The sequence below is a fragment of the Rutidosis leptorrhynchoides genome, chromosome 9, assembly GCF_046630445.1.
Source record: "Rutidosis leptorrhynchoides isolate AG116_Rl617_1_P2 chromosome 9, CSIRO_AGI_Rlap_v1, whole genome shotgun sequence".
Classification (NCBI taxonomy): domain Eukaryota; kingdom Viridiplantae; phylum Streptophyta; class Magnoliopsida; order Asterales; family Asteraceae; genus Rutidosis; species Rutidosis leptorrhynchoides.
The window spans coordinates 88,157,267-88,177,083 of record NC_092341.1 but is presented as its reverse complement, the minus strand read 5'-3'; the positions used below and the strand labels follow the sequence as shown (position 1 = coordinate 88,177,083).

The 19,817-nt window shown below is 34.6% G+C and overlaps 1 long non-coding RNA gene across 3 annotated transcripts; it reads right to left on the bottom strand.

Moving 5' to 3' along the window:
• Nucleotides 1-66: 66 nt before the first annotated feature.
• On the bottom strand, nucleotides 67-18,462 carry LOC139866077 (uncharacterized). Of its 3 annotated transcripts, none has more exons than XR_011765226.1 (3): nucleotides 18,406-18,462; nucleotides 10,970-11,033; nucleotides 67-385 (listed from the first exon to the last, which is right to left on the bottom strand). It is a non-coding gene; the product is annotated as an uncharacterized lncRNA (long non-coding RNA). The 3 variants fall into 3 exon arrangements; XR_011765227.1 differs by lacking the exon at nucleotides 18,406-18,462 and adding an exon at nucleotides 8,957-9,081 and having other exon boundaries at nucleotides 10,970-11,358; XR_011765228.1 differs by lacking the exons at nucleotides 67-385; nucleotides 18,406-18,462 and adding exons at nucleotides 8,841-9,081; nucleotides 11,664-14,603 and having other exon boundaries at nucleotides 10,970-11,209.
• Between the last annotated feature and the right edge of the window lie 1,355 nt (nucleotides 18,463-19,817).

The following is a 19,817-nucleotide window of genomic DNA, read 5'->3' as shown; positions in this document are numbered from 1 at the left end:
AACTCATCAAAACCATAACACAAAAACTCATATATATAGAAACATTCTCAACTTTGTTCTCCAAATAGTTACTCCGCAAGACATAATTAATTAAGAAGCTTGTGCACTATTTTAATTAGGTAATTAGAACCATACCATTACTAATAATCATGTCAAATTTGTACTCCCTTACAAACTACCACTACAGATGATTATTACCAGAAATAGTTGCAAGTTAAATTGTGTATTCTGAGTCACGCCAATTAGAAACGCATATTACATACAAGTACTATTAACGTATGATGTAGTCAGCTTGTTGAACTTCTCAGCGTACCACATTAACCTGTTTATAATGCACGTTGATCTTTACCTCACCATAATCATCTCTTCAAAAGGTCTGATGATTCTGAAAATTTATAAAACGAGCATTAGCTACTGCGTTCCATGGCCCACGCGTGAAGTGTTTTGTGTTGTAATGTTAGAGTGTGGGCCACCATCACCCAAACAGAAGCCCAGAGACTTGTATCTCGCAAATTATATATATGCAGTAGTGGTGACTTTTTCATGCTTTGATTCATCCACTATGACCAATTGACCATATTACCCTTCAATTAGCCGTGCTCCTGAACACATCAATATGACAAAATATCACAATTTCTATCCTTCATTAATAACAGCATTTCACCCATTCTTTTCATATCGCCAGCCAGGGGCGTAAGATTATGGGGGCAGGGCCAGCTGGTTTTTAAAAAAAAAAAATTTACACTAAAATATTTTTTTTTTACTAAAAAATAAGGTTTTTAGTAGTGTTTGACCAGCTGTCAATGAAAAATTTAATAAGTTTTCACACCCGCCCCAGTGGTTGGGTTCAAGTTCCGTCACTGTCGCCAGCACATAATTCTCTATTTGCCTCATAATTGATTCGATCTTCTGCATAAGTCCAGCTTTTCCATAAGCATTTACAAGACCGCAATAAGTAACCGCGTTAAGCTTCATTCCTTGATGCTTCATTTTGAGGAAAAGCTCCTCCATTTTCTCAATATTCCCAACCCTTTTAAAGGTTTCAATAATAATTATGTTGTAAGTAACCACAGTTGGAGGAATGTGTAAGGATCGTATAGCCCAAACACAATGTCCTGCAATATAATCCCAAGAGTTCATTCTTTTCTAAAATCAATTGGTATTAGAGGAACTTCCCCTTAGACTTATATACATACATTAGTTTTTGTCTCCCTCCTATGTGGGATAGGTTTGCAGCCCAACAATCCTCCCCTCAAACCGAGACCACATCACCGAGCCCCCCTTCAACGATACTCCCGCCATCTTATATCACCGGTCTCTTTTTCTTTCACTTTTCTTTCACTACCGGGACACGCCTCTTATACCGCCGATCTCTTTCTTTCACCATCGGGACACGCCGCACTTCCACGCCTTGGGAAGGAAGACTTTCGATATAAGACACCATGACTCAATTATCGTTGGCAAACTGAGGGGTGTGCCATGTCGCACCGTGCGTTCAGGGGTGCGCCACCATCGTCCACCACATCGGGCTATAGCCTAGCTCTGATACCATTTGTAAGGATCGTATAGCCCAAACACAATGTCCTGCAATATAAACCCAAGAGTCCATCCTTTTCTAAAACCAATTGGTATTAGAGGGACTTTCCCTTAGACTTATATACATACATTAGTTTTTGTCTCCCTCCTATGTGGGATAGGTTTGCACCCCAACAGAATGAACCTGCCTTTTGCTCATATATTCCACATAACAGACCCCATTTTATCATACATACCAGCTGTCCCATATGACTTTATCAAGATAGTAAAAGGCATGACAGTAGGTTTTATTTAGAGGTCTCACTTTATGTTTATTTAAAATTTATCTTTATGATTGCATTATATTTTGTATAGTTGACATTTCAAAAACATAAAACATTGAAGAGGCATTTTATAGCTATCACCAGTATTGAATTCGCCTTCAGTTACTGTGAAATAAGGCACATTAACATATGTAAGAAAACGAGCTATGTATACGATGTATATGAAGTACAGAAAAAGCGATCGAGTACTGAAAAACGTTACTGGCCTATAATGAATATCATTAGTTGAACCCCAGTTGAAGATATAAATCTCTAGATAAATTTTGAAGCAACTATAAGAAGATGATGATACAAGTCTTCTAGTGCGTGTTTGAATCATTATCATTTATCTATGTCAAAGTGGAAAAACTCTATTTTCTATTTCTTTTATTTAACGAGCGAGTGTCATCGTAAAAGGGTGGCCCTATCGGGGTTCATAAGCATGCAGTAGATGTTGCATGTCATTTGGAAGGACATAAAAGACTGTCTGCAAGTCTCCTTTTGAGTTTATGGCAGGGTTGCTTCTGATTTATTAACTACGGAGGTTAAAATTTTATTTCACTCAAAACGAATCATGACTCATTTTTATCAAGCATAGAGGCACTACAACAAATGAGCCCTTTCCAGACGACATTTTGCGACGACATGTCGTCTGGAAAGCCCTATCCCGACGACATGTCGTCGCTTATGTGTCGTCCCTAAAGCCTCGTCGCGAAAAGGTTTTCCCGACGCCTATTTTACGTCTATCCCGACGACGGTGGGACCCACTTTGACTGACACAGTCAAAGATCAGGGTTCATTGTTACATTACACCATCACATACCACCATTACATTACAATGTGAACATTCTACCATTACATTACACCGCAACTTCCTACCATTGCATTACACCTTCATTTTCTACCATTACATTACACCGTTACATTCCACTGTTATATTGCACTGTCACATTGTACCATTACATTACACTGTCATATTCTACCATTACATTACAGCGTTACATTACATCGTTAAATTCCACATGTAACTTCTATCATTACATTACACGATTACATTTTGTCATTACCTTTCGTCGAGATTAGTATCCTTTTGGCGGGTAACTTTTGGTTGAAAATCTTTGGTTGAATATTCTTGGCGCGAATATTTTTGGAGGGACACAAATGGCTGGATTTTTTGGTGCCAAAATCCAACAAATTCGATCTATTTATACAACTGAAACCCTCGCCATTTACGTCTACTCAATTTGTAATGGTAGGATGAAAAATAATTTTCCTTTTCTTAATTCATAATGATGAACTACTGTGGATGTGGCGAACATGCAATTATCCGAACATCTTGTGTCCCGTAACCAAATTTCTTTTTTCTAAATGTTGTTTTAAACTAATTTATCTTCATTATTAAGGGAAAAAAATGAATTGGATCAATGCCGACGACATGTCGTCGGTAAGTTGGGCGGGAATTATTTTCTTGATAAGCGCCAAAACATAAAAAGGAAAAATTAAAAATGGTTGGCATTCCCGACGACATGTCGTCTGGAATGGTTGGCGGGAAATTTTTTTTATGTTTGCCGCCAAGACATAAAAGTGAAAAAGAAATCAGTATATTAATAGCGACGACTTTCCGACGACATGTCGTCGGGATAGGTCGGTCAACAAAAAACTACTAAAAGTCTGACAAAGAAGTGAATTTTTTGTCGTTTTGCGGTATTAATCCCGACGACACATGTCGTCGGGAAAAGTGTCGTCGGGAATGTTCAATTTTCTTGTAGTGAGGTTACATGGTAAAGTTTAACAAATGAATAATTAACAATCGGGTCAAAGTTGTTTTTGTAGACAATAAACAAATAGGTCATGAAATGAATATGGAGACTTGTTTTTGTAAATTTCTTTTGATTTAACCTGTTAGGGATAAACGATACCGTGGATTGAGCCAAACCCTAAGCAAATAGGTCAAAGTTGTCCTAACTTTATAATAACACATCAAAAGATGTGTTTGATAAATAATCATAAATTACTACTGTAATAGCAGATCCTCTTAACAACTGGTTGCAGACCTCATTGAGCAATCCTCTTGTTTGTGTCAAACTCTTGCATAACAACTGAATCATGATACTGAATACAAAACAAAAATAGCAAATCTTTGTGTATTGATAGCTAATCGATTGATGCAACCTTTGGTGCTTTACGATTCCGCATCATTAATTTACGCTATTCCTTTCTTCCCATGATCACTCTTAGATAATGGCACTATGGTAGATTGCAATTTCACATCTTCTGTTAGAGTTAACCAGAGCAGGCTATATAAAACGCATTACAATACCGAGAAAGTGAATTAATAATATTGAGGCATATTTATACAAGCTTGGGAAAAAAACCATATAACGATCGAATCTAAAATGAAAGGTGGGTTAACCAGCCATTAATGTGAACTTACAATGTTTACAACCTGATACTTTGTTATCTTTAAAACAATGGATTCATTTCCTCACTTTTGGTGAGGAAATATCAGGTTGTTGTAACAGCGTACAAAACACATCGTAAACCGTCAACGGTGTCTTGTACCTGAATTATGTGAAACAAAACATGTTGACCCAGGTTAAACACACGTGAAAACACATCCCAAATTTGATACAACTAACATATACTCTATTGTCGACAGATGAGCAAGATAATAGCAACGATAGCAAGAAGAAAATAGAGTAGCAATTGCAAACCAACAACTATATCAAATATTATCCGGTATGTTTTATCAATGTAGTATTCCACATTGTATGCAAAAAATAGACAACCTCATTGTTTTGTTTTATATCTCTTTATATTATAATAACAAAGCTAAAAATAGATCATCTAAAATTCAAATCACTAATCCTAGCCTTTCATTGTCATTAACATTCATAATCTAGACCATCCAAATTTTCTAATCTTGATAATGACCTCATAATCACCTTGATTATTTATTTGATGACTAAATTACCCTTCTAATAAAAATAGAAAAGAGGGCGGTATCAATGGAAAAAAACAGTGGTTCTATTCACTATACTGCAACAAGGAAAAAAACCCTAATGCTCTCTGAAAAACACACGCCAATACTTAAAAATATGATAAAGCTCATAATATTATTAGATCACAAAAAGGGTTCTTCACAAGCAATTCAATATTCACTCATTCCTTGCAAAAAAGACCAAACCGCAAATCAAAAACAGCAACCAGATGAGTTTCCGATTTGCAGATTGAGGCAGAACATAATCGATTAATGTTTCCGATTTGCAGGTTGAGCCAAAACATTTCGATCGATCAATGTTTAGTATTCAATCACCTACAGTCAAGCATCTTTCATTAATGGAATCGTTTTGAGAATCAAACTATACTTTAGATCTACAGGTACCGATTAATCTTCTTAACTGGATTGATTTGTATTATTGATTTATTTGGTGTTCATGAATAGTTTGAGTATATACACAACTAATCTCCGGTACAACTCTTATTCTGATTTATTTGTTGGTTTCAATTTTTATTTCAAGATTAAGACACCTTATGATGAATTAATGAAACTGATAATGAAATTTTGAAACCAATGACTTCTTAGATGAGCTACATGTATTTACTTTTTACACCACAATATTGAAAGTTTTATACTTTCTTTTGTTTTGTTATTTTCTCAATGATTTAGGAAGTAGATAGATTGGAGAAAATTATAGTTCAACATAGTATCTAACTTATATGTCACATTGAGATCACAAATCAGTCACTTGAACTGGTGATGTGCGTAGAGGTGTATACAAAATAGTAGTATTTTTGCTAGGAAATACTATTAAATACGATACAATTTTATACAAGTTATTTATTTATTTATAGAGTGGATATACCTAAACCTTGCTACAACACTTATAGGCAGTGTACCTAATCGTACAGTAGTGTAGTTTTTAGTAAGTCCGGTTCATTCCACAGGGATCTTAGCCAAGTTTAACGCTATATTTTTAAAAACTATATTTGTAAAAATATAAATATATATATATATAAGTAGTATTATTATTATAAAAAGGGGGTTTTTACCCTTTAATGACCGGTTTGTCAATTTTAAAACTTAAGTCGCAGTTAAAACCTAATGTAAAATATTAAAAATAAATATAACTTAATTTTAAGCGTAAAGTAAATAACGATAATGAAATTGCGATAAATAAAATGACGATAAATAAAATTGCGATAATTAAAAAGTATGATAATTAAAAGTGCATTTAAATAAAATGACAGTAAATAAAAGTGCGATAATTAAAAGTGCAATTAAATATGAAATAAAGAAATTATGCTTATTTAAACTTCCGTAATCATGATGTTTGACGTGTTGATTTTAGTTTATTACCATGGGTTAATTGTCCTTTGTCCTGGATTATTCAATATGTCCGTCTGGTTTTTGTCCATAACAGTCTATCAGTCATAAATATAAAGTGCGAGTATCCTCGTCAAATTATCCTTATATCCGAAGTCAAATATTCCAACTAATTGGGGATTTAAACTATAATTACACCAAGTGTCCTTGTATATAATTCACCCCTGTTTTAATAAGTCCATTTACTATTAATCCATTCCCGTGTCCGGTTAAATGAACGATTATTAGTACTTATAAATATCCCGCCCATCGTGTCCTATCGAGTGTATGTGGTTATTTATAGGTACGTCCAATTGTAAATCTTTATATTAAATTAACAAACTATCATTTAATTAAACAAATATAAAGCCCATTAATAGCCCATAGTCTAATTTCCACAAGTGTCGTTCTTTTGTCCAAACCCCAATTATGGTACAAAGTCCAATTACACCGTCTTTAATATTTTAGCCCAGCATCATGATTACTTCAGCTTAAATAAGCATAATAATAACTTAGCTACGAGACATTAATTTAAAAAGGTTGAACATAACTTACAATGATTAATAATAGTGTAGCGTTACACAGACAGGATTTCGACTTACACCCTTACAACATTCGCTAACATACCCTTATTATTATTAAAATTAAAATTAAAATTATAATATATATATATATATATATATATATATATATATATATATATATATATATATATATATATATATACACACACACACGTTGAGAGAATGAAGAAAGAAAAAGATGTGTTAATAAATGGCCAGAGCACGCGAAATTTATAGGATGTCTGCTGCTACAGGACACCATGCGATCGCATGGTTTTTAGCCTTCCTGGAAATGCGATCGCATGGCCTACTTTTTCAGCTCACATGTCTTTGTTTTCTTCTTTGCGGTGTTGGGTCCCTGATGATAAATAAATAAAGATATGTCACAACAACTATGAGCAAAACCAATCCTCTTAGCGTAACCTGCAAAACGCTGAAACCAAGCTCGAGGAGCCTGTTTAAGGCCATATAAAGATTTCTGCAAGAGGCAGACATGATCGCGATATCTAGGGTCCCGAAAACCGGGAGGCTGGTGCCTATAGACAGTCTCAGAAAGCTGTCCATGAAGAAAGGCATTCTTGACATCCAGCTGATGAACCGGCCAGTATCGAGAAACCGCCAAGCTTAGTACAGTGCGAATCGTGGCCGGTTTGACAACCGGACTAAAGGTCTCATTACATTCAACGCCGACCTGTTGGCTTCGACCGTTAGCAACAAGTCGAGCCTTATATCTACTCAAATTACCATCTGCATTAAACTTGTGTTTGAAGAGCCACATAGAGCGAACTATGTTCGTGTCCGATGGGCGTGGCACAAGTTTCCAAGTACCGTTGTTAATTAAAGCATTAAATTCGTCAGTCATAGTTTGTTTCCAATTAGGGTCACGGAAGGCGTCAGGGTAAGTACGAGGAATGGGAGAAATGGTGGAGGTGTAGAGATTCAGACGTTGGACGGGTTTAGTTGTGCCAACACGGGCACGAGTGACCATAGGATGGGTGGACTCAGGGGCGGAAGTGGTGGTAGCCTCATTAGGGGGAGGCTGTCTCCCCGGAAGTGTGATGTTAGGGTTGGTGGCGATAGCCTCAGACGGAGGAGGCTGTGTCTCCGAAACGTTGGAGGTGTTGACATGAGGTGCAGGGATGTGAAGAGTTCGAGAGAAGAGATTAGGGGGAGGGTCAAGAAAATCATAAGATGGTGGTTGTGTGAGAGTCATGGAGCCGAAGGGAAAGGAGGTTTTGTCGAATGTAACATGACGGGATAGAATGATTGTGTTTGTGGTGAGGTCGAGACAGCGGTAGCCTCGGTGAATGGATGGATAGCCGAGGAAAATACAGGGAGTGGAACGAGGTGCAAGTTTGTGGTGGGGTCTGAAGGTGCAGGTAGCAGAGGCAACCAGACACACGTAAATGTGGAGTAGTCTGGTTTTCGGTTGTATAGGCGGCTGTAAGGTATGTCGTTATTTATTGCAGATGATGGAAGGATGTTGAGAAGGTGTGCAGCCATATGAAGAGCTTCAACCCAATAGGTGGGCGGAAGATGAGCATGGAATAGAAGGGTGCGGATTAGGTTGTTAATAGTGCGAAGCATTCGCTCGGATTTGCCATTTTGTTGAGAGGTGTGAGGGCACGAGAATCAAAATTGCATCCCGTTAGTTTGTAGAAGATGATGAAAAGCGTTGTTGTCAAATTCACCACCATTGTCACATTGAAAAGCTTTTATGTCTTATTTGAATTGTGTTTTTATAAAGGTGCGAAATTGTATAAAGGTATTAAGAGCATCCGATTTATAACGTAAAGGAAAGACTAAAACATAATCGGTAAAGTGATCAAGAAAAATCATGTAATATTTTAAACCACTAATACTAGCAACAGGTGAAGTTCATAAATCAGAATGAATAATATCAAAAGCATACTCAACATTAGAACTGGAAACAGAAAATGGAAGGCGTACGTGCTTGCCAAGCTGACATGCATGACAAAACAAAGGAGACATAGTTTTATTACCATGTTAACGTGTACTCTTATTGCTTGCCTTATGAAGTGCACATTATATATATATATATATATATATATATATATATAAAAGCCTAAACCCTAAGATACATAAAGGGCTAGGCCCAAACAATAAACATATATGGGCTAACATGGAAACTAGGCTAACACATATGAAGGTGGAAAACTGGATGCGACCTTTTCATTAACTGATGAAGACTTCTTCTTCAAGGTTGCCACTGGGAAAATGAACCCTCAAATGGCTTTCATGAGGTAAAAAGTTACCATTGTCATTTCTCTTGATCTATTATTGACTTTATAAACTATCAAAGAAAAATTCGCTTTTGAGATAAACCAAACAAAGAAAAACTCATCACTTTTAAAGATATAAACGCGTTAGCGGTTTGCACGTACAAATGAATTTGCCAAAAAAAAAAAAAAAACGATCAAAATACTGGGTTCACCCTTTAAACAGGTCTTTAAGAAGTAGGCTATAACAAAATCATTCAACCGGAACAATTTAACAAGTATTTGAAGTAATAAAATAATTGTTCAAATGTCAGCTCTCAGTTATGGATCTCCACAGCGGGATTACAAGAAAGATTCCATATAGTTGTACTTAGGTTATTTGAATTCACCGTAGAACATGGAGATATATATTTTTTTTTTTTGTACTTATATTTTATTTTTTGTGAACATGGAGAACATATTATACTTATATATTGATTAGAACTCTTTATCACATTGTTTATACCTTAAATCCCATTTCATAAACCATTTGAAGTTAGTGACTAACCTATCACTCAATGGACCACCTTCAACAACACATAACCGGCCTCCTACTTACATCTTTGAAGGCTTTCGGAAGATGTCAGCTGGTGTAAATTTCTGGGCTGCACTTAAACTGCCTTAACCTTCGATCATTGCACCCCTTAATATAAGAATCAGAAACATTACCCACCAAATTTACAACAGCTAGAACATATAATAATAATAATAACTAGTTATTGAACCCTCGCTTCGCGCCGGGGGTTCGATTTTTAATGTATTTTATTGCGTTTAGTAAAATTATTTTGTGGCTAACGATGATGTTGTAGCGCAACTCGAGTCGAACTAAAAGGTATAACCCGTGAGAGATTTAAATGTTATTTTAAATTAACAATATATGTGCATCTCCGCGTTTCGCTATGGAATTGTCGACTTTTAAAAATTTAACGCAAAATCAACGTGTATGAAAAGTACCCCAAATATTTAGCGTTTTTTAAAAAGCGTCCGTTTTGCATATAGCTAGTGACATTGTGTTCCTAAAATTATTTCGAGTTTAACGATGGTGTCAGAAAAATTTAACTCGTTGCGAGCGAGAAGATATGACCCGTTGAATATTTGGGTGGAGTTTATTTAAAATTTTTTATGAAAATGATTATTTGACACTTTACCCCCCTATTTGCCTATTTGGGGGGTCGATTTGAATTTTTCAAAAAAAATGTGGGGGCCTTTGTTGGTAAAATAAAATTTAGTTAAAATTAAAAAAAAAAAAAAGGTGAACATCGAAAATAACCCTGGTACTATTTATAACTTTTGTCTGTTAGTTAATATGTAAATAACTATATCAAACTATTCTAGACACAAATACCATAATTTGCTGCAACAAAATATTCTAGACACATTGAGCAGAGGTAGATGCATTAATCATGGTACTTTTCTCCCTTTTCACAAGAAAGATTGTTTATTTCTCCCTTTTCACAAAAAAGGTTGTTGTTTATATAGTATGTAGAGCGAGGGAATGTGATAGTTCGTAAAGTCAATAAAAGATCAAACGAAATGATGTATTAGTGCCTATTCTATACTCTTAAGCTCATTTAGTTGTTTTTTTAATATGAAAGAATCCACTTCCTCTATCCTATTATAAATTGATTTACCCAAGAAACCAACATCTGGTGTTCTTTTGATTTACAGTATTTAGCAAGCAGTTCAAATGTATCATGTCAATAATTATCTAACGTTCAATAGGTAAATTCTTTTCGTCACCAAAAAAAGCAAAACTTAATTAAAAGTTGCATCGTATTTCACTGTTTTCGGATAAAGTCCATCTAATTCTACATAATTTGCCCAACAAGATCATGTAATTGTGCATCAGTAACAATAACAAAACTTATTTAACACACAATATTGCATAAATTTAAGAATTGCAACGAGTGAACAGAGTGATACCTCGTTACCAAGTTCAGTATTTTCCTAATATTGGGGTCTGAGATAACATCCCAATGATAGAGACCTGAAAATATGAATTGTGTTAATTATATCTCAATCACGAATGTTAAAACAGCAACACCACGGACAACCTTGCTAACCTCTCTTGCATACCATCACATTATTTGACGCTGATTTTATGGAAATAATTGGCCGTGGTCCCCATGGCACCCCATCCCACCTCTTTCTTAACCAGCAAAACTGTACCATTTAGTGGGAGACAAATAAGAGACTACAACAGTGGTTTTACAATGAAATAATAACTATGGTGGTTAAAATTTTATTTCACTCGAAACGAATCATGACTGATTTTTATCAAGCGTACAGGTTACATGGTAAAGTTTAACAATTGACAATCGAGTCAAAGTTGTTTTTGTTGCTTTACGATTCCGCATCATTAAATTACGCTATTCCTTTCTCCCCATGATCAGTCTCAGATAATGGCGCTAAGGTATATTGCAATTTCACATCTTCTGTTGGTGTTAACCAGAGCAGGCTATATAAAACGTATTCCAATACTGTGAAAGTGAATTAACATTATTGAGGCATATTTTTACCAGCCTCGCCAAAACAATGGTGTCCAGCCATTGAAAAAACCATATAAAGCTTGAATAAAAATGAAAGGTGGGTTAACCAGCCATTAATGTGAACTTACAATGACAATGTTTACAACCTGATACTTTGTTATCTTCAAAACAATGGTGTCATTTCCTCACTTTCGGTGAGGAAATATCGGGTTGTTGTAATAGCGTACAAAAAACATCGTAAACCATCAACGACGTCTTGTACCTGAATTATTTGAAACAAAACTTGCAAAAAGTATCAGAATGTCTATTACGACTACTTGTACCAAAAAAATTTCCGCCGGCTCCACTACAAACATCAGAACAACACCACCAATTGAAAACCAACCACAACCATTAGCAAAGTGATTTCTGTTTGTAGACCCAGGTAACAAACACGTGAAAAAACATTCCCAATTAAATACAACTAACATATATGCCAACGGATGAGCAAGATAATAGCAAGGATGACAAGAAGAAAAGAGAGTAGCGATTCCAAACCAACAACTATAGAGCACATATCAAATATTATCTGATATATTTTATCAATGTAGTATTCCACATTGTATGCAAAAAATAAACAACCTCATTGTTTTGTTTCGCATTCTTAATTAAAGGAGTAAAGTAAATGGTTTTACTGTCCGTTTTTGTTTCACCCAAAAACAGCCGCAGCAACGTTGTTCCATTGTTAGTTAGAACCAAAAAATTACATCAAAAGGTCTCTATAGTTAATACAAGAATTTGTTAAGCTAAAAAATGCAGTAACAAAATTTTTATGAACATAACTAAACATTTAAAGTTAGTCGCATTAAAATAGTTCATATCATAACTAATACTAAGCATTAGAACTCATTTTTATAACTAAGAATTAGAAGTTGGTCACAATAAAATAGTGACCAACTAAGCATTAGAAGTTCATATTCATATCAATAGTATAGCAAAAGTCTAGGTGGTAATGCATGTTCATCTGTTGTTTCTGTTCATTCATACTGTTACTATTTATTTCCAGAATCTCGAGGTTTCTTACAAGTCTGTTAAACACAACGTAAACAATTAGATATAAACTAAAACATATATTATATAGTTGTAATTGTTCAAGAATCGAAGTCAAAACGAACCGAAATTCTGTTTCCTCCATCCGAAAGTCATAATTGGTAAGTGCTCTAATGCAATAGGTAATTCAGAACATCTCCATTCATCCACAGTGTCACCGAGCATTTCGATGCTAAATGACGAATCATCCGAATTTCACTTTCATAGCCAAGATGTCTCTTTTCTCAATATCTCTCAAAGTATAAATCCTCTAAACGTACGGTAATGCCTCTTATTAGCAGATAATATTAGATAATATTTTCCACTCGTGAATTCACTGTTCATACGGATCGTACCTTCTCAGATCATGATCATAGCTTCTAATTCTCCATACTTCACTAGGGTTGTTAATCTTTGATTCGATGCATTTGTTACGGATTGATTCACATAGCATAACTGCAATAACCTCAAATGCTATTTGATATTGACGCTCATCCGTCCAACGATCACCGGACAAAACCATCACGGCATTTTGAAATGTATGATATTAGAAACCAGTATTCTACTGATGACGATATTAAACGTCATATGAAAGAATATTTATATTTTCAGCCGAATCCTTAAATAACGACTTAACCGCGGTAAATGTTCAAGTTTATCTCTACAAAATAAAACATAATACACATTTCGTATGCCAATAAGAAATAAATTGTACGGATCTATAAACCTGAACACAACCAACGATTTTCTGACAAATTTACGATGAGATAACTTAGTTTTCTCTTAAGCTTTTGAAAGAACGTAGTAATGAATCGGGTATCATTATCGTCCTCCCTGTGTTGTATAACTTCTGCTCGTGATCGTGAAACGAGGTTTCATGAAACGATCAGAGAACCAATCCTCTCCAACGTCAAAATTAACTTCTTCCATCATGAAACCTTCCGGCGCCGCATAAATAATTTGATGATAGTTTTTGTTTGGTCTTCATTTTTCAAATTATTGCCAAATTATTTATGTGGCGCCGGAAGGTTTCATTATGGAAAGAAGTTATTTTTGACATCGGAGAGGATGACTTCTATGATCGTTTCATAAACCTCGTTTTCACGAGCAGAAATTATACAGTACGGGGAGGATGATAATGATACCGAACTCACCACTAAGTTCTTTCAAAAGCTTAGGAGAAAACCAGGTTATCTCACCGTACATTTGTCTGAAAATCGTCGGTTGTGTTCGGGTTTTATAGATCCGTACAATTCATATCTTATTGGCATACGAATGTGTATGGTATTTTTATTTGTAGAGATAAACTTGATATTTAGCACGTTTAAGTCTATTTAACAATTCAGGCTGGAAAAAAAATATTCTTCCATTTGGCGTTCCATATCATCATCTGTATTCTACTGGTTTCTCGTATCATACATTTAGAAATGTCGTGATGGTTTCATCCGGTGATCCTTAGACAAATGAGCGTCATTCTCAAATAGCATTTATATTCTTCCATTTGATGTTCAATATCATCATCGGTATTCTACTGGTTTCTCGTATAATACATTTAGAAATGTCGTGATGGGTGGTGATCCTTAGACGGATGAGGGTCAATCTCAAAGGGCATTTGAGGTTATTACAGTTATGCTATGTGAATCAATCCGTAACATATGCATCGAATCAAAGGTTAATCACCTGTTTAATAACCCAGACGAAGTATGGAGAATTAAAAGTTATGATCAAGATTTAGGAAGGTACGATCCGTATGAACGATGTATTCATTAGTGAAAAGTATTATGTGGTAATAAGATGTATTACAGTAGGTTTAGGGGGTTTTATACTTTGGGAGATAATGAGAAAAGAGACCTCTTGGCTATGAGTGAAAGTGAAATTCAGAAGATTGAAGATTTGTTATTTAACATCGGCTAAGATGACTGAAATGCTTGGTGACACTGTGGATGGAGGGAGAAGTTCTGAATTAACTATTGCATTGGAGAACTTACCGACTAATTATGACTTTCGGATTGAGGAAACATAATTCTGGTTCGTTTCGGTTTTGACTTTGATTCTTGAACAATTACAACTATATAATATATGTTATAGTTTATATCTAATTTTTTATGTTGTGTTTAACAGACTTACAAGAAACCTCTAGATTGTGGAACGGATTTAGGAATAGTATTAACATATGAATAGGAACTAACAGGAACAAAAGATGAATGAACAGAAGTTTACCACCTACACTTTTGCTATACTATTGATATGAATATAAATATGAACTTGTAATGCTTAGTTGGTCACATTAATCCTTGGTATTAGTTATGATACGAACTATATCAATGCGGCCAACATTAAATGCTAAGTTATGTTCATTGAAATTTTGCTACTACATTTTTTAAGCTTAGCAAATTCTTGTATTAGTTATAAAGACCTTTTGCTGTAATTTTTTGGTTCTAATTAGCAACAGAACGCCATTGTTGTGGCTGTTTTTCGGTGAAACATAAATATACAGTGAAACCATATACTTTCCTCCTTTAATTAACAATGTGAAACAAAAACAATGAGGTTGTCTATTTTTTTACATAAAATGTGGAATACTAAATTGATAAAACTTACCGGATAATATTTGATGTGTTGTATAGTTGCTTGTTTGCAATATCTACTCTCTTTTCTTCTTGTCATCCTTGTTATTATCTTCCTCATCTGTTGAAAATAGTATATATGTTAGTTGTTAAGGCTCCTTATTAATGGTCTTTTAACTATCTATTAACCTTATAAGTTACAATATGTTATTTATTTATTGAACTTTTCAACGACGGTTAAGAAACTGACGGAGAGTTTATATGGGACGTCAGAATCCACCCACTTCAGGCATCAAGTGATTTAAAAACACCTTGGGTGATGCTTAAATGCAAGATGTCACAACAATAATTTTAACCATATGATTTATTAAATATTTTTATCTAATTTATTACTACATTCAGTTATAAACTTCAACAAACGTCTACCTAAATGCAAAATGCAAACTGTTGATATTTTACAAACCCGACGCAATGCAAGGACGTCATCACTAGTAGAAACTAGACCAAAAAATTTCATAATAATTATAATTACAAATCACATAAACACCATTATACATGTATACTAACAAAATTGGTCCCAAACCTCAAACTATAGGGTTTCAAGTTCAAACAATCTACAAAAACTTCAAGAATGTCAGGATTAACACTCATTTACCTAATTTCTATTAAAAACCCTAGCAGTCACATAATCAAAAAAACGAATCAAACACAAAGAAAGTATGTTTCATTTAAAATTTTCCACGAAAATTGCGCTTCATTTAAAATTTTCCACGAAAATTGCGCAGTTAGTCCCTGTGGTTTACATGAAATGTAGTTAGTCACTAAACTTCATTTTCGAGGTGTTTAGTCCCTGTGGTTACAAAATGGTTGTGGGTGGTACCTGTCAGTAACAGCCATGTCCGTTAAGTTTTGTCATGTGCAATGCATGTGAGGGGTATTTCTATCTTTCGTTCTTTACCAATTCATCTTTTTCAATCACTCAACCTTTTCCACCCATTAAAAACCCTGTTAAAAAGGCCTAATTAAAAACCCTAATTGAATAAAATTAAACCGTGTTTAAAACTTAAAACAAAATCTAAATCAAAATCAAAATATTAGCACTTCACATCTGAATCCCCTTCTCCTCCTGTCACCATCCTTTGTTTATACTCCCATCGTCATCCTCCAAAAATGACTGTTCGAATCCATTACAATGTTTGAAGAATACGTTGTAATCTTAGGCGGTGTAAAAGGATCTGCTGCCAAGAAAAAATGTCGTAGAAATAGTAATAACATAATTAGGGTTTTTATTAGGGAAAGAAGATGAATATAAAAATGTGGATTTTCGTTAAAGGGATTCGTGGTGCATACAATAACAAATACATAATTGAAGCAAGTACCTGTGAATAGGAAACAAAAATATACAATCTTAAGAATAGTTACTAACCGCTGCTGTCTGAAAGGGTTAATTCCATGGTCAAGAGACAATTTCATCAAAAATTTTGGTGCAGTTATACCAATTGCACACTTATACTAGGAAAAATGTTTGCGTGTTTAAAATAAGGGTGGTTGGTTGGGTGGTTGCGATGAACGGTGGCACCGGTAACTAGTGCTTTTTTCGGGGTTGGGAAGAGCTTTGAGAGCTTAGAGTTGAGAGTAGAAGACAAATAATGACGAAAGTGAGTCTGGTTAGAAAGAAAAGGTGATCGGTGTAAAATTATCAAAGGGATATTCGATTTTCAAAAATTTAGATCATGTGACCTAAATAAAAATGGGATCCCTTAAATAAACTACGGAGTACGCCATTAATTTTATTCAATTAAGGTTTTTATTTAGATTTTAATGGGTGAAAACGGTTGAGTGATTGAAAAAGATGAAGTGGTAAAGAAGGACGGAAAGACAGAAATACCCCTCACATGCATCGCACACGACACAACTTAACGAACATTTCTAACCGTTGTTACTGACAGGGACCTCCTACACCCGTTCTATAAATCACGGGGACCAACCACCTCAAAAATGAAGTTTAGGGACCAACCGCACAATTTTCATAAATTTTCTTTAACCCTACTATCATATCCAATCAAAACAACAAACAATTTACACTCATTTACCAAAATTTAATTAAAACCCTATCGTTCACGTAATTACTACATATCAAACACATGACTAAAGAACATGTGATGTCTACTAACAAAATTGGTCAAAAACCTCAAACTCCAGGAGTTTCAATTTCAAGGTATCCATACAAAAACTTTAAAATTGTCAAACAAACTTATTTCACAAATTCACGATGGAAATTGGAAATTATAATGGAATTTTAGTCGATTAACTCACCTGATTAAGCAACATAGGTTCTCATCTTTGAGACCAAATTATTAGAGGATCCAAAATTTGTAAGACGTATATGATAATATACATATACATTCATTTTTTAAATATAAAAAATAAAATAATAATAATTTCATAAACAAAATCACAATTATTTGTTTGGACCTTGACATTCTTGCAAGATGTCTTAGGTTCAAATTTTGCGGTGCGTAAGGGTTGAAACAACCAGTAAGGGAGTAATTCTAAGGGACTCGCCCTCCAGGGTAACCCGTACAGGAAAAACCTTAGAACTTTTTTCTTCATTTATTAAACAATTATTATATCTCACCATATTACATTAGTAATGTCCATCTACATTTACAAGGCCCTATTTAATGTCTAGAAAACAGAAAAGATCTCTTTTGTTTAAAAACTCCATAACCAGATATAGATTCTCTTTGCAAGTGAATGAGTTTAAAAATCGAACACAAGTCAACCAAGTTGACGACTTAACACTAAAAGCAAGCAAATTTCGTGTCCATTTATAGAAATCACATCTTTAACATGAACCACAGTCTATTGTTCATCTATCCTCCCTAAAAAGCATATTACTCCGTACAATAATTCGAAAAAATTTTAGATCTAAAAAATATATTAAGTTTCAAAAAGAAAATATCTAATCTTCAATTTACGATTTTTTACAAAATAAATAAATAAATAAATAATAAAGTGATTATACAAACCTTATTTAAAACAAAAATCGTATGTGCAACCAAAGTACAGAGTAAAAGAGGGTTTCGGAAATGAAGTACTCGTTGATGATGAGAATATAAGAGAAATTAAAATGTTCAGCAACTAAACTGAAGCCATTCTTATGTGCTAATCTTCAATTTACGATTTTTTACAAAATAAAATATTTATAATAAAATGATTATACAATACAAACCTTATTTAAAACAAGAACCACATGTGAAGTACAGAGTAAAGGGTTTTTTCGGATCTGAAGTACTTGTAGTTGAAGACGAGAGAGAATAAACTGTTCAGCAACTAAACTGAAGCCATTGACTGATTTTGACTTCTTATTATGGATTATAAACCCTAATACGGATATGGGCTTATGTGATGTGTGACTTTCTTCTTTGTATCTAATGGGCCAATTAACATGGGCTGATTCCAGCTATGCGTAGTGATCCATCTGTTGATGGGCAAGTGGACCCAATTAAACCTTCTGATGGGCCATTTGTATGATTTGGATTTTATGATAGGGCTGCTTAAAGAAATGGGCAAAAAAGTTTGGTAGTTTGCTATAGACCTATCAGTAAGTAAAAGAATAAAAGAGTTTTAGATAAGCATCATTTTTTCAATCATTCTTCACACACGTCTTCTGCACAACAGTATCTGAATGCTTACTACAATTTTTGTTAGGTGTAGGTATATTGTTTTTTTTTTTTTTTTTTTCTTTTTTCCAACATCACTACTGGAACCTGTTGCAATAATTGGCTCCCCAAAAACCTCATAAGGCCTTATCCTTGCCAATGTTCTCCACTTTTTTAACCAAAGAATTATTTGTATCCTCAATAGGACATGACGAAAAAAAAACACTCTCAATAAACCTCGATACACCAAAGTTGGAACTATTAGCGATGCCGAGTAAACCACAAACAAATTCTTAGAAAAGGACACGATTTAAAGAGCTCAAATCGTTGACCTCGGACACCCAAACAAGAGTATTTGAATACTCAAAGCCTTTAACATCAACCTCAACTAACTAAGTCGTGAATCTGTTTAGAACTTGATGACTTAATTGTTAGATGGATTATATTGGCCCAAGTATCATTGTGGGTTTGGTGTAGAAGATTAGATAGAGGAAGATAGAACTGACGGGCGGTATAAAGCAGCGGCTCAAGGCGGCGACTAGGTCTCGGGATCAACCCGCTCTTGATACCATGTTGAACAATTGAATCCCGTGGGTATTAACTTCATTAGAGCACGATATATATAGAATACATAAGCAACCCTAATTCTATAGAAACCCTAATGGACCAAACCCACAATGGTACTTGGGCCAATATAATCCATCTAACATTAATAAAGGTGAACATGGAGCCAAGATTAGAAGACGACTTTGCAACTGCAATAACCATTTAAAGAGCGAACGGCCTCGAGAGCGGTGAAAGGGACGAATAAAGCTAACACCTCATATGAAACCCTCATACGATCTCTTCTATTAATCAACTCATCAAAACCATAACACAAAAACTCATATATATAGAAACATTCTCAACTTTGTTCTCCAAATAGTTACTCCGCAAGACATAATTAATTAAGAAGCTTGTGCACTATTTTAATTAGGTAATT